This window comes from Cetorhinus maximus, chromosome 21, assembly GCF_964194155.1.
Source record: "Cetorhinus maximus chromosome 21, sCetMax3.hap1.1, whole genome shotgun sequence".
NCBI lineage: Eukaryota > Metazoa > Chordata > Chondrichthyes > Lamniformes > Cetorhinidae > Cetorhinus > Cetorhinus maximus.
The window spans coordinates 38,813,926-38,827,066 of NC_135899.1; the positions used below are offsets into that span (position 1 = coordinate 38,813,926).

At 55.6% G+C, this 13,141-nt stretch overlaps 2 protein-coding genes across 2 annotated transcripts in view; one reads left to right on the plus strand and one right to left on the minus strand.

The window, feature by feature from the left end:
- Window positions 1–13,141, plus strand: part of LOC144695199 (uncharacterized) — a 425,892-nt gene that overhangs the window by 314,491 nt on the left and 98,260 nt on the right. The gene's annotated exons all lie outside the window — the stretch shown is intronic.
- LOC144695466 (uncharacterized) overlaps window positions 1–13,141 on the minus strand; it is a 409,626-nt gene that overhangs the window by 263,765 nt on the left and 132,720 nt on the right.

Sequence of the window (13,141 nt, forward strand, 5' to 3'; positions counted from 1 at the left end):
GTTTGAAAAAGATGCGGAGAGCGGCGGGGACTTCAGTTTGAAAAGGACGTGGAGAGCGACGGGGACATCAGTTTGAAAAGGACGCGGAGAGTGACGGGGGCTTCAGTTTGAAAAGGACGCGAAGGGCGGCGGGGACTTCAGTTTGTAAAGGGTGCGGAGAGCAGCGGGAATTCAGTTTGAAAAGGGTGTGGAGAGCGGCGGGGACTGCAGATTGAAAAGGACGCAGAGAGCGGCGGGAATTCAGTTTGAAAAGGGTGTGGAGAGGGGCGGGGAATTCAGTTTGAAAAGGGTGTGGAGAGCGGCGGGGAATTCAGTTTGAAAAGGGTGCGGAGGGCGGCGGGGACTTCAGTTTGAAAAGGACGTGGAGAGCGGCGGGGACCTCAGTTTGAAAAGGACGTGGAGAGCGGCGGGGACTTCAGTGTGAAAAGGACGCAGAGAGCGGCGGGGACATCAGTTTGAAAAGGACGCGGAGAGTGACGGCGACTTCAGCTTGAAAAGGACGCGGAGAGCGGCGGGGAATTCAGTTTAAAAAGGGTGCGGAGAGCGGCGGGAATTCAGTTTGAAAAGCGAGTGGAGAGCGGCACGGACTTCAGTTTGAAATGGACACGGAGAGCGGCGGGGACTTCAGTTTGAAAAGGGTGCGGAGAGCAGCGGGAATTCAGTTTGAAAAGGGTGTGGAGAGCGGCGGGGACTGCAGTTTGAAAAGGACGCAGAGAGCGCCGGGAATTCAGTTTGAAAAGGGTGTGGAGAGCGGCGGGGAATTCAGTTTGAAAAGGGTGTGGAGAGCGGCGGGGAATTCAGTTTGAAAAGGGTGCGGAGGGCAGCGGGGAGTTCAGTTTGAAAAGGACGTGGAGAGCGGCGGGGACTTCAGTGTGAAAAGGACGCGGAGAGCGGCGGGGACATCAGTTTGAAAAGGACGCGGAGAGTGACGGGGACTTCAGCTTGAAAAGGATGCGGAGAGCGGCGGGGACATCAGTTTGAAGAGGTTGTGGAGAGCGGCGGGGACTTCAGTTTGAAAAGGACTTGGAGAGTGGCGGGGACTTCAGTTTGAAAAGGACACGGAGAGCGGCGGGGACTTCAGTTTAAAAAGGGTGTGGAGAGCGGTGGGGACTTCAGTGTGAAATGGGTGCGGAGAGCAGCGGGAATTCAGTTTGAAAAGCGTGTGGAGAGCGGCGGTCACTTCAGTTTGAAAAGGACGCGGAGAGCGGCGGGGACTTCAGTTTGAAAAGGGTGTGGAGAGAGGCGGGGAGTTCAGTTTGAAAAGGGTGTGGAGAGCGGCGGGGACTTCAGTTTGAAAAGCGAGTGGAGATCGGCACGGACTTCAGTTTGAAATGGACACGGAGAGCGGCGGGGACTTCAGTTTGAAAAGGGTGCGGAGAGCAGCGGGAATTCAGTTTGAAAAGGATGTGGAGAGCGGCGGGGACTGCAGTTTGAAAAGGACGCAGAGAGCGCCGGGAATTCAGTTTGAAAAGGGTGTGGAGAGCGGCGGGGAATTCAGTTTGAAAAGGGTGTGGAGAGCGGCGGGGAATTCAGTTTGAAAAGGGTGCGGAGGGCAGCGGGGACTTCAGTTTGAAAAGGACGTGGAGAGCGGCGGGGACCTCAGTTTCAAAAGGACGTGGAGAGCGGCGGGGACTTCAGTGTGAAAAGGACGCGGAGAGCGGCGGGGACATCAGTTTGAAAAGGACGCGGAGAGTGACGGGGACTTCAGCTTGAAAAGGATGCGGAGAGCGGCGGGGACTTCAGTATGAAAGGGTGCAGAGAGCGGCGGGGACTTCGGTTTGTAAAGAACGTGGAGAGCGGCGCGGAATTCAGTTTGTAAAGGACGTGGAGAGCGGCGGAGAATTCAGTTTGTAAAGGACGTGGAGAGCGGCGGGGAATTCAGCTTGAAAAGGACGTGTAGAGCGGCGGGGACTTCAGTTTGAAAAGGGTGCGGAGAGCAGCGGGGACTTCAGTTTGTAAAGGGTGCGGAGAGTGACGGGGACTTCAGCTTGAAATGGATGCGGAGAGCGGCGGGAACATCAGTTTGAAGAGGTTGTGGAGAGCGGCGGGGACTTCAGTTTGAAAAGGACATGGAGAGTGGCGGGGACTTCAGTTTGAAAAGGACACGGAGAGTGGCGGGGACTTCAGTGTGAAAAGGGTGCGGAGAGCAGCGGGAATTCAGTTTGAAAAGGGTGCGGAGAGCGGCGGGGACTTCAGTTTGTAAAGGGTGCGGAGAGCGGCGGGGACATCAATTTGAAAAGGGTGTGGAGAGCGGCAGTAATTCAATTTGAAAAGGGTGCGGAGAGTGGCGGGAATTCAGTTTGAAAAGGGTGCGGAGAGTGGCGGGGACTTCAGTTTGAAAAGGGTGCGGAGAGCGGCGGGAATTCAGTTTGAAAAGGGTGCAGAGAGCGGCGGGGACTTCAGTTTGTAAAGGACGTGGAGAGCGGCGGGGACTTCAGTTTGTAAAGGACGTGGAGAGCGGCGGGGACTTCAGTCTGTAAAGGACGTGGAGAGCGGCGGAGAATTCAGCTTGAAAAGGACACGGAGAGCGGCAGGAATTCAGTTTGAAGACGACGCGGAGAGCGGCAGGAACTTCAGTATGAAAATGACGTGGAGAGTGGCGGGGATTTCAGTTTGAAAAGGACGTGGAGAGCGGCAGGGACTTCAGTTTGAAAAGGACATGGAGAGTGACAGGGACTTCAGTTTGAAAGTGACGTGGAGAGTGACGGGGACATCAGTTTGAAAAGGACGCGGAGAGTGACGGGGACTTCAGTTTGAAAAGGACGCGGAGAGCGGCGGCGACTTCAGTTTTAAATGGACGTGGAGAGTGGCAGGAACTTCAGTTTGAAAAGGGTGTAGAGAGCGGCGGGGAATTCAGTTTGAAGAGGTTGTGGAGAGCGGCGGGGATTTCGATTTGAATAGTCTGTGGAGAGCGGCGGGGATTTCAGTTTTAAATGGACGTGGAGAGTGGCGGGGACTTCAGTTTGAAAAGGACGCGAAGAGCGGCGGGGACTTCAGTTTGTAAAGGGTGCGGAGAGCGGCGGGAATTCAGTTTGAAAAGGGTGTGGAGAGCGGCGGGGACTGCAGTTTGAAAAGGACGCGGAGAGCGGTGGGAATTCAGTTTGAAAAGGGTGCGGAGAGCGGCGGGAATTCAGTTTGAAAAGGGTGCAGAGAGCGGCGGGGACTTCAGTTTGTAAAGGACGTGGAGAGCGGCGGGGACTTCAGTTTGTAAAGGACGTGGAGAGCGGCGGGGACTTCAGTTTGTAAAGGGAGTGGAGAGCGGCGGGGAATTCAGCTTGAAAAGGACACGAAGAGCGGCGGGAATTCAGTTTGAAGACGACGCGGAGAGCGGCAGGGACTTCAGTTTGAAAAGGACGTGGAGAGCGGCGGGGACTTCAGTATGAAAATGACGTGGAGAGTGGCGGGGATTTCAGTTTGAAAAGGACGTGGAGAGCGGCAGGGACTTCAGTTTGAAAAGGACATGGAGAGTGACAGGGACTTCAGTTTTAAATGCACGTGGAGAGTGGCGGGAACTTCAGTTTGAAAAGGGTGTGGAGAGCGGCGGGGAATTCAGTTTTAAGAGGTTGTGGAGAGCGGCGGTGGTTTCGATTGAAAGAGTCTGTGGAGAGCGGCGGGGATTTCAGTTTTACATGGACGTGGAGAGTGGCGGGGACTTCAGTTTGAAAAGGACGCGAAGAGCGGCGGGGACTTCAGTTTGTAAAGGACGTGGAGAGCGGTGGGAATTCAGTTTGAAAAGGGTGTGGAGAGCGGCGTGGACTGCAGTTTGAAAAGGACGCGGAGAGCGGCGGGAATTTAGTTTGAAAAGGGTGTGGAGAGCGGCGGGGAATTCAGTTTGAAAAGGGTGTGGAGAGCGGCGGGGACTTCAGTGTGAAAAGGACGTGGAGAGTGACGGGGACTTCAGTTTGAAAAGGACGTGGAGAGCGGCGGGAAATTCAGTTTGAAAAGGGTGCGGAGAGCGGCGGGAATTCAGTTTGAAAAGCGTGTGGAGAGCGGCGGGGACTTCAGTTTGAAAAGGGTGTGGAGAGCGGCGGGGAATTCAGTTTGAAAAAGATGCGGAGAGCGGCGGGGACTTCAGTTTGAAAAGGACGTGGAGAGCGACGGGGACATCAGTTTGAAAAGGACGCGGAGAGTGACGGGGGCTTCAGTTTGAAAAGGACGCGAAGGGCGGCGGGGACTTCAGTTTGTAAAGGGTGCGGAGAGCAGCGGGAATTCAGTTTGAAAAGGGTGTGGAGAGCGGCGGGGACTGCAGATTGAAAAGGACGCAGAGAGCGGCGGGAATTCAGTTTGAAAAGGGTGTGGAGAGGGGCGGGGAATTCAGTTTGAAAAGGGTGTGGAGAGCGGCGGGGAATTCAGTTTGAAAAGGGTGCGGAGGGCGGCGGGGACTTCAGTTTGAAAAGGACGTGGAGAGCGGCGGGGACCTCAGTTTGAAAAGGACGTGGAGAGCGGCGGGGACTTCAGTGTGAAAAGGACGCAGAGAGCGGCGGGGACATCAGTTTGAAAAGGACGCGGAGAGTGACGGCGACTTCAGCTTGAAAAGGACGCGGAGAGCGGCGGGGAATTCAGTTTAAAAAGGGTGCGGAGAGCGGCGGGAATTCAGTTTGAAAAGCGAGTGGAGAGCGGCACGGACTTCAGTTTGAAATGGACACGGAGAGCGGCGGGGACTTCAGTTTGAAAAGGGTGCGGAGAGCAGCGGGAATTCAGTTTGAAAAGGGTGTGGAGAGCGGCGGGGACTGCAGTTTGAAAAGGACGCAGAGAGCGCCGGGAATTCAGTTTGAAAAGGGTGTGGAGAGCGGCGGGGAATTCAGTTTGAAAAGGGTGTGGAGAGCGGCGGGGAATTCAGTTTGAAAAGGGTGCGGAGGGCAGCGGGGAGTTCAGTTTGAAAAGGACGTGGAGAGCGGCGGGGACTTCAGTGTGAAAAGGACGCGGAGAGCGGCGGGGACATCAGTTTGAAAAGGACGCGGAGAGTGACGGGGACTTCAGCTTGAAAAGGATGCGGAGAGCGGCGGGGACATCAGTTTGAAGAGGTTGTGGAGAGCGGCGGGGACTTCAGTTTGAAAAGGACTTGGAGAGTGGCGGGGACTTCAGTTTGAAAAGGACACGGAGAGCGGCGGGGACTTCAGTTTAAAAAGGGTGTGGAGAGCGGTGGGGACTTCAGTGTGAAATGGGTGCGGAGAGCAGCGGGAATTCAGTTTGAAAAGCGTGTGGAGAGCGGCGGTCACTTCAGTTTGAAAAGGACGCGGAGAGCGGCGGGGACTTCAGTTTGAAAAGGGTGTGGAGAGAGGCGGGGAGTTCAGTTTGAAAAGGGTGTGGAGAGCGGCGGGGACTTCAGTTTGAAAAGCGAGTGGAGATCGGCACGGACTTCAGTTTGAAATGGACACGGAGAGCGGCGGGGACTTCAGTTTGAAAAGGGTGCGGAGAGCAGCGGGAATTCAGTTTGAAAAGGATGTGGAGAGCGGCGGGGACTGCAGTTTGAAAAGGACGCAGAGAGCGCCGGGAATTCAGTTTGAAAAGGGTGTGGAGAGCGGCGGGGAATTCAGTTTGAAAAGGGTGTGGAGAGCGGCGGGGAATTCAGTTTGAAAAGGGTGCGGAGGGCAGCGGGGACTTCAGTTTGAAAAGGACGTGGAGAGCGGCGGGGACCTCAGTTTCAAAAGGACGTGGAGAGCGGCGGGGACGTCAGTGTGAAAAGGACGCGGAGAGCGGCGGGGACATCAGTTTGAAAAGGACGCGGAGAGTGACGGGGACTTCAGCTTGAAAAGGATGCGGAGAGCGGCGGGGACATCAGTTTGAAGAGGTTGTGGAGAGCGGCGGGGACTTCAGTTTGAAAAGGACTTGGAGAGTGGCGGGGACTTCAGTTTGAAAAGGACACGGAGAGCGGCGGGGACTTCAGTTTAAAAAGGGTGTGGAGAGCGGTGGGGACTTCAGTGTGAAAAGGGTGCGGAGAGCAGCGGGAATTCAGTTTGAAAAGGGTGCCGAGAGCGGCGGGGACTTCAGTTTGTAAAGGGTGCGGAGAGCGGTGGGGACTTCAGTTTGAAAAGGGTGTGGAGAGCGGCAGGAATTCAGTTTGAAAAGGGTGCGGAGAGTGGCGGCAATTCAGTTTGAAAAGGGTGCGGAGAGCGGCGGGGACTTCAGTTTGAAAAGGGTGCGGAGAGCGGCGGGAATTCAGTTTGAAAAGGGTGCAGAGAGCGGCGGGAATTCAGTTTGAAAAGGGTGCAGAGAGCGGCGGGGACTTCAGTTTGTAAAGGACGTGGAGAGCGGCGGGGACTTCAGTTTGTAAAGGACGTGGAGAGCGGCGGGGACTTCAGTTTGTAAAGGGCGTGGAGAGCGGCGGGGAATTCAGCTTGAAAAGGACACGAAGAGCGGCGGGAATTCAGTTTGAAAGTGACGTGGAGAGTGACGGGGACATCAGTTTGAAAAAGACGCGGAGAGCGGCGGGGACTTCAGTTTTAAATGCACGTGGAGAGTGGCGGGAACTTCAGTTTGAAAAGGGTGTGGAGAGCGGCGGGGAATTCAGTTTTAAGAGGTTGTGGAGAGCGGCGGTGGTTTCGATTGAAAGAGTCTGTGGAGAGCGGCGGGGATTTCAGTTTTAAATGGACGTGGAGAGTGGCGGGGACTTCAGTTTGAAAAGGACGCGAAGAGCGGCGGGGACTTCAGTTTGTAAAGGGTGTGGAGAGCGGCGGGGAATTCAGTTTGAAAAGGGTGTGGAGAGAGGCGGGGACTTCAGTGTGAAAAGGACGTGGAGAGTGACGGGGACTTCAGTTTGAAAAGGACGCGGAGAGCGGCGGGGACATCAGTTTGAAAAGGACGTGGAGAGCGGCGGGGAATTCAGTTTGAAAAGGGTGCGGAGAGCGGCGGGAATTCAGTTTGAAAAGCGTGTGGAGAGCGGCGGGCACTTCAGTTTGAAAAGGGTGTGGAGAGCGGCGGGGAATTCAGTTTGAAAAAGATGCGGAGAGCGGCGGGGACTTCAGTTTGAAAAGGACGTGGAGAGTGACGGGGACATCAGTTTGAAAAGGACGCGGAGAGTGACGGGGGCTTCAGTTTGAAAAGGACGCGAAGGGCGGCGGGGACTTCAGTTTGTAAAGGGTGCGGAGAGTAGCGGGAATTCAGTTTGAAAAGGGTGTGGAGAGCGGCGGGGACTGCAGTTTGAAAAGGACGCAGAGAGCGCCGGGAATTCAGTTTGAAAAGGGTGTGGAGAGCGGCGGGGAATTCAGTTTGAAAAGGGTGTGGAGAGCGGCGGGGAATTCAGTTTGAAAAGGGTGCGGAGGGCGGCGGGGACTTCAGTTTGAAAAAGACGTGGAGAGCGGCGGGGACCTCAGTTTCAAAAGGACGTGGAGAGCGGCGGGGACTTCAGTGTGAAAAGGACGCGGAGAGCGGCGGGGACATCAGTTTGAAAAGGACGCGGAGAGTGACGGCGACTTCAGCTTGAAAAGGACGCGGAGAGCGGCGGGGACTTCAGTTTGAAAAGGGTGCGGAGAGCGGCGGGAATTCAGTTTGAAAAGCGTGTGGAGAGCGATGGGCACTTCAGTTTGAAAAGGGTGTGGAGAGCGGCGGGGAATTCAGTTTGAAAAAGATGCGGAGAGCGGCGGGGACTTCAGTTTGAAAAGGACGCGGAGAGCGGCGGGGAATTCAGTTGGAAAAGGACATGGAGAGCGGCGGGGACTTCAATTTGAAAAGGACGCGGAGAGCGGCGGGGACTTCAGGTTGAAAAGGGTACGGAGAGCGGCGGGAATTCAGTTTGAAAAGGGTGCGGAGAGCGGCGGGGACTTCAGTTTGAAAAGGACGCGGCGAGCGGCGTGGACTTCAGCTTGAAAAGGGTGCGGAGAGCGACGGGGACTTGATTTTGAAAAGGACATGGAGAGCGGCGGGGAGTTCAGTTTGAAAAGGGTGCGGAGAGCGGCGGGGAATTCAGTTTGAAAAGGACGTGCAGAGCGGCGGGGACTTCAGTTTGAAAAGGACGCGGAGAGCGGCGGGGACTTCAGGTTGAAAAGGGTACGGAGAGCGACGGGAATTCAGTTCGTAAAGGACGTGGAGAGCGGTGGGAATTCAGTTTGAAAAGGGTGTGGAGAGCGGCGTGGACTGCAGTTTGAAAAGGACGCGGAGAGCGGCGGGAATTTAGTTTGAAAAGGGTGTGGAGAGCGGCGGGGAATTCAGTTTGAAAAGGGTGTGGAGAGCGGCGGCGACTTCAGTGTGAAAAGGACGTGGAGAGTGACGGGGACTTCAGTTTGAAAAGGACGAGGAGAGCGGCGGGGACTTCAGTTTGAAAAGGACGTGGAGAGCGGCGGGGAATTCAGTTTGAAAAGGGTGCGGAGAGCGGCGGGAATTCAGTTTGAAAAGCGTGTGGAGAGCGGCGGGCACTTCAGTTTGAAAAGGGTGTGGAGAGCGGCGGGGAATTCAGTTTGAAAAAGATGCGGAGAGCGGCGGGGACTTCAGTTTGAAAAGGACGTGGAGAGCGACGGGGACATCAGTTTGAAAAGGACGCGGAGAGTGACGGGGGCTTCAGTTTGAAAAGGGTGTGGAGAGCGGCGGGGAATTCAGTTTGAAAAAGATGCGGAGAGCGGCGGGGACTTCAGTTTGAAAAGGACGCGGAGAGCGGCGGGAATTTAGTTTGAAAAGGGTGTGGAGAGCGGCGGGGAATTCAGTTTGAAAAGGGTGTGGAGAGCGGCGGCGACTTCAGTGTGAAAAGGACGTGGAGAGTGACGGGGACTTCAGTTTGAAAAGGACGAGGAGAGCGGCGGGGAATTCAGTTTGAAAAGGGTGCGGAGAGCGGCGGGAATTCAGTTTGAAAAGCGTGTGGAGAGCGATGGGCACTTCAGTTTGAAAAGGGTGTGGAGAGCGGCGGGGAATTCAGTTTGAAAAAGATGCGGAGAGCGGCGGGGACTTCAGTTTGAAAAGGACGCGGAGAGCGGCGGGGAATTCAGTTTGAAAAGGACATGGAGAGCGGCGGGGACTTCAATTTGAAAAGGACGCGGAGAGCGGCGGGGACTTCAGGTTGAAAAGGGTACGGAGAGCGGCGGGAATTCAGTTTGAAAAGGGTGCGGAGAGCGGCGGGGACTTCAGTTTGAAAAGGACGCGGCGAGCGGCGTGGACTTCAGCTTGAAAAGGGTGCGGAGAGCGACGGGGACTTGATTTTGAAAAGGACATGGAGAGCGGCGGGGAGTTCAGTTTGAAAAGGGTGCGGAGAGCGGCGGGGAATTCAGTTTGAAAAGGACGTGCAGAGCGGCGGGGACTTCAGTTTGAAAAGGACGCGGAGAGCGGCGGGGACTTCAGGTTGAAAAGGGTACGGAGAGCGACGGGAATTCAGTTTGTAAAGGACGTGGAGAGCGGTGGGAATTCAGTTTGAAAAGGGTGTGGAGAGCGGCGTGGACTGCAGTTTGAAAAGGACGCGGAGAGCGGCGGGAATTTAGTTTGAAAAGGGTGTGGAGAGCGGCGGGGAATTCAGTTTGAAAAGGGTGTGGAGAGCGGCGGCGACTTCAGTGTGAAAAGGACGTGGAGAGTGACGGGGACTTCAGTTTGAAAAGGACGAGGAGAGCGGCGGGGACTTCAGTTTGAAAAGGACGTGGAGAGCGGCGGGGAATTCAGTTTGAAAAGGGTGCGGAGAGCGGCGGGAATTCAGTTTGAAAAGCGTGTGGAGAGCGGCGGGCACTTCAGTTTGAAAAGGGTGTGGAGAGCGGCGGGGAATTCAGTTTGAAAAAGATGCGGAGAGCGGCGGGGACTTCAGTTTGAAAAGGACGTGGAGAGCGACGGGGACATCAGTTTGAAAAGGACGCGGAGAGTGACGGGGGCTTCAGTTTGAAAAGGGTGTGGAGAGCGGCGGGGAATTCAGTTTGAAAAAGATGCGGAGAGCGGCGGGGACTTCAGTTTGAAAAGGACGCGGAGAGCGGCGGGAATTTAGTTTGAAAAGGGTGTGGAGAGCGGCGGGGAATTCAGTTTGAAAAGGGTGTGGAGAGCGGCGGCGACTTCAGTGTGAAAAGGACGTGGAGAGTGACGGGGACTTCAGTTTGAAAAGGACGAGGAGAGCGGCGGGGACTTCAGTTTGAAAAGGACGTGGAGAGCGGCGGGGAATTCAGTTTGAAAAGGGTGCGGAGAGCGGCGGGAATTCAGTTTGAAAAGCGTGTGGAGAGCGGCGGGCACTTCAGTTTGAAAAGGGTGTGGAGAGCGGCGGGGAATTCAGTTTGAAAAAGATGCGGAGAGCGGCGGGGACTTCAGTTTGAAAAGGACGTGGAGAGCGACGGGGACATCAGTTTGAAAAGGACGCGGAGAGTGACGGGGGCTTCAGTTTGAAAAGGACGCGAAGGGCGGCGGGGACTTCAGTTTGTAAAGGGTGCGGAGAGCAGCGGGAATTCAGTTTGAAAAGGGTGTGGAGAGCGGCGGGGACTGCAGTTTGAAAAGGACGCAGAGAGCGGCGGGAATTCAGTTTGAAAAGGGTGTGGAGAGCGGCGGGGAATTCAGTTTGAAAAGGGTGTGGAGAGCGGCGGGGAATTCAGTTTGAAAAGGGTGCGGAGGGCGGCGGGGACTTCAGTTTGAAAAGGACGTGGAGAGCGGCGGGGACATCAGTTTCAAAAGGACGTGGAGAGCGGCGGGGACTTCAGTGTGAAAAGGACGCAGAGAGCGGCGGGGACATCAGTTTGAAAAGGACGCGGAGAGTGACGGCGACTTCAGCTTGAAAAGGACGCGGAGAGCGGCGGGGAATTCAGTTTGAAAAGGGTGAGGAGAGCGGCGGGAATTCAGTTTGAAAAGCGAGTGGAGAGCGGCACGGACTTCAGTTTGAAATGGACACGGAGAGCGGCGGGGACTTCAGTTTGAAAAGGGTGCGGAGAGCAGCGGGAATTCAGTTTGAAAAGGGTGTGGAGAGCGGCGGGGAATTCAGTTTGAAAAGGGTGTGGAGAGCGGCGGGGAATTCAGTTTGAAAAGGGTGCGGAGGGCAGCGGGGACTTCAGTTTGAAAAGGACGTGGAGAGCGGCGGGGACTTCAGTGTGAAAAGGACGCGGAGAGCGGCGGGGACATCAGTTTGAAGAGGTTGTGGAGAGCGGCGGGGACTTCAGTTTGAAAAGGACTTGGAGAGTGGCGGGGACTTCAGTTTGAAAAGGACACGGAGAGCGGCGGGGACTTCAGTTTAAAAAGGGTGTGGAGAGCGGTGGGGACTTCAGTGTGAAAAGGGTGCGGAGAGCAGCGGGAATTCAGTTTGAAAAGCGTGTGGAGAGCGGCGGTCACTTCAGTTTGAAAAGGACGCGGAGAGCGGCGGGGACTTCAGTTTGAAAAGGGTGTGGAGAGAGGCGGGGAGTTCAGTTTGAAAAGGGTGTGGAGAGCAGCGGGGACTTCAGTTTGAAAAGCGAGTGGAGAGCGGCACGGACTTCAGTTTGAAATGGACACGGAGAGCGGCGGGGACTTCAGTTTGAAAAGAGTGCGGAGAGCAGCGGGAATTCAGTTTGAAAAGGGTGTGGAGAGCGGCGGGGACTGCAGTTTGAAAAGGACGCAGAGAGCGCCGGGAATTCAGTTTGAAAAGGGTGTGGAGAGCGGCGGGGAATTCAGTTTGAAAAGGGTGTGGAGAGCGGCGGGGAATTCAGTTTGAAAAGGGTGCGGAGGGCAGCGGGGACTTCAGTTTGAAAAGGACGTGGAGAGCGGCGGGGACCTCAGTTTCAAAAGGACGTGGAGAGCGGCGGGGACTTCAGTGTGAAAAGGACGCGGAGAGCGGCGGGGACATCAGTTTGAAAAGGACGCGGAGAGTGACGGGGACTTCAGCTTGAAAAGGATGCGGAGAGCGGCGGGGACATCAGTTTGAAGAGGTTGTGGAGAGCGGCGGGGACTTCAGTTTAAAAAGGGTGTGGAGAGCGGTGGGGACTTCAGTGTGAAAAGGGTGCGGAGAGCAGCGGGAATTCAGTTTGAAAAGGGTGCCGAGAGCGGCGGGGACTTCAGTTTGTAAAGGGTGCGGAGAGCGGTGGGGACTTCAGTTTGAAAAGGGTGTGGAGAGCGGCAGGAATTCAGTTTGAAAAGGGTGCGGAGAGTGGCGGCAATTCAGTTTGAAAAGGGTGCGGAGAGCGGCGGGGACTTCAGTTTGAAAAGGGTGCGGAGAGCGGCGGGAATTCAGTTTGAAAAGGGTGCGGAGAGCGGCGGGAATTCAGTTTGAAAAGGGTGCAGAGAGCGGCGGGGACTTCAGTTTGTAAAGGACGTGGAGAGCGGCGGGGACTTCAGTTTGTAAAGGACGTGGAGAGCGGCGGGGACTTCAGTTTGTAAAGGGCGTGGAGAGCGGCGGGGAATTCAGCTTGAAAAGGACACGAAGAGCGGCGGGAATTCAGTTTGAAAGTGACGTGGAGAGTGACGGGGACATCAGTTTGAAAAGGACGCGGAGAGTGACGGGGACTTCAGTTTGAAAAAGACGCGGAGAGCGGCGGGGACTTCAGTTTTAAATGCACGTGGAGAGTGGCGGGAACTTCAGTTTGAAAAGGGTGTGGAGAGCGGCGGGGAATTCAGTTTTAAGAGGTTGTGGAGAGCGGCGGTGGTTTCGATTGAAAGAGTCTGTGGAGAGCGGCGGGGATTTCAGTTTTAAATGGACGTGGAGAGTGGCGGGGACTTCAGTTTGAAAAGGACGCGAAGAGCGGCGGGGACTTCAGTTTGTAAAGGACGTGGAGAGCGGCGGGAATTCAGTTTGAAAAGGGTGTGGAGAGCGGCGTGGACTGCAGTTTGAAAAGGATGCGGAGAGCGGCGGGAATTTAGTTTGAAAAGGGTGTGGAGAGCGGCGGGGAATTCAGTTTGAAAAGGGTGTGGAGAGAGGCGGGGACTTCAGTGTGAAAAGGACGTGGAGAGTGACGGGGACTTCAGTTTGAAAAGGACGCGGAGAGCGGCGGGGACTTCAGTTTGAAAAGGACGTGGAGAGCGGCGGGGAATTCAGTTTGAAAAGGGTGCGGAGAGCGGCGGGAATTCAGTTTGAAAAGCGTGTGGAGAGCGGCGGGCACTTCAGTTTGAAAAGGGTGTGGAGAGCGGCGGGGAATTCAGTTTGAAAAAGATGCGGAGAGCGGCGGGGACTTCAGTTTGAAAAGGACGTGGAGAGTGACGGGGACATCAGTTTGAAAAGGACGCGGAGAGTGACGGGGGCTTCAGTTTGAAAAGGACGCGAAGGGCGGCGGGGACTTCAGTTTGTAAAGGGTGC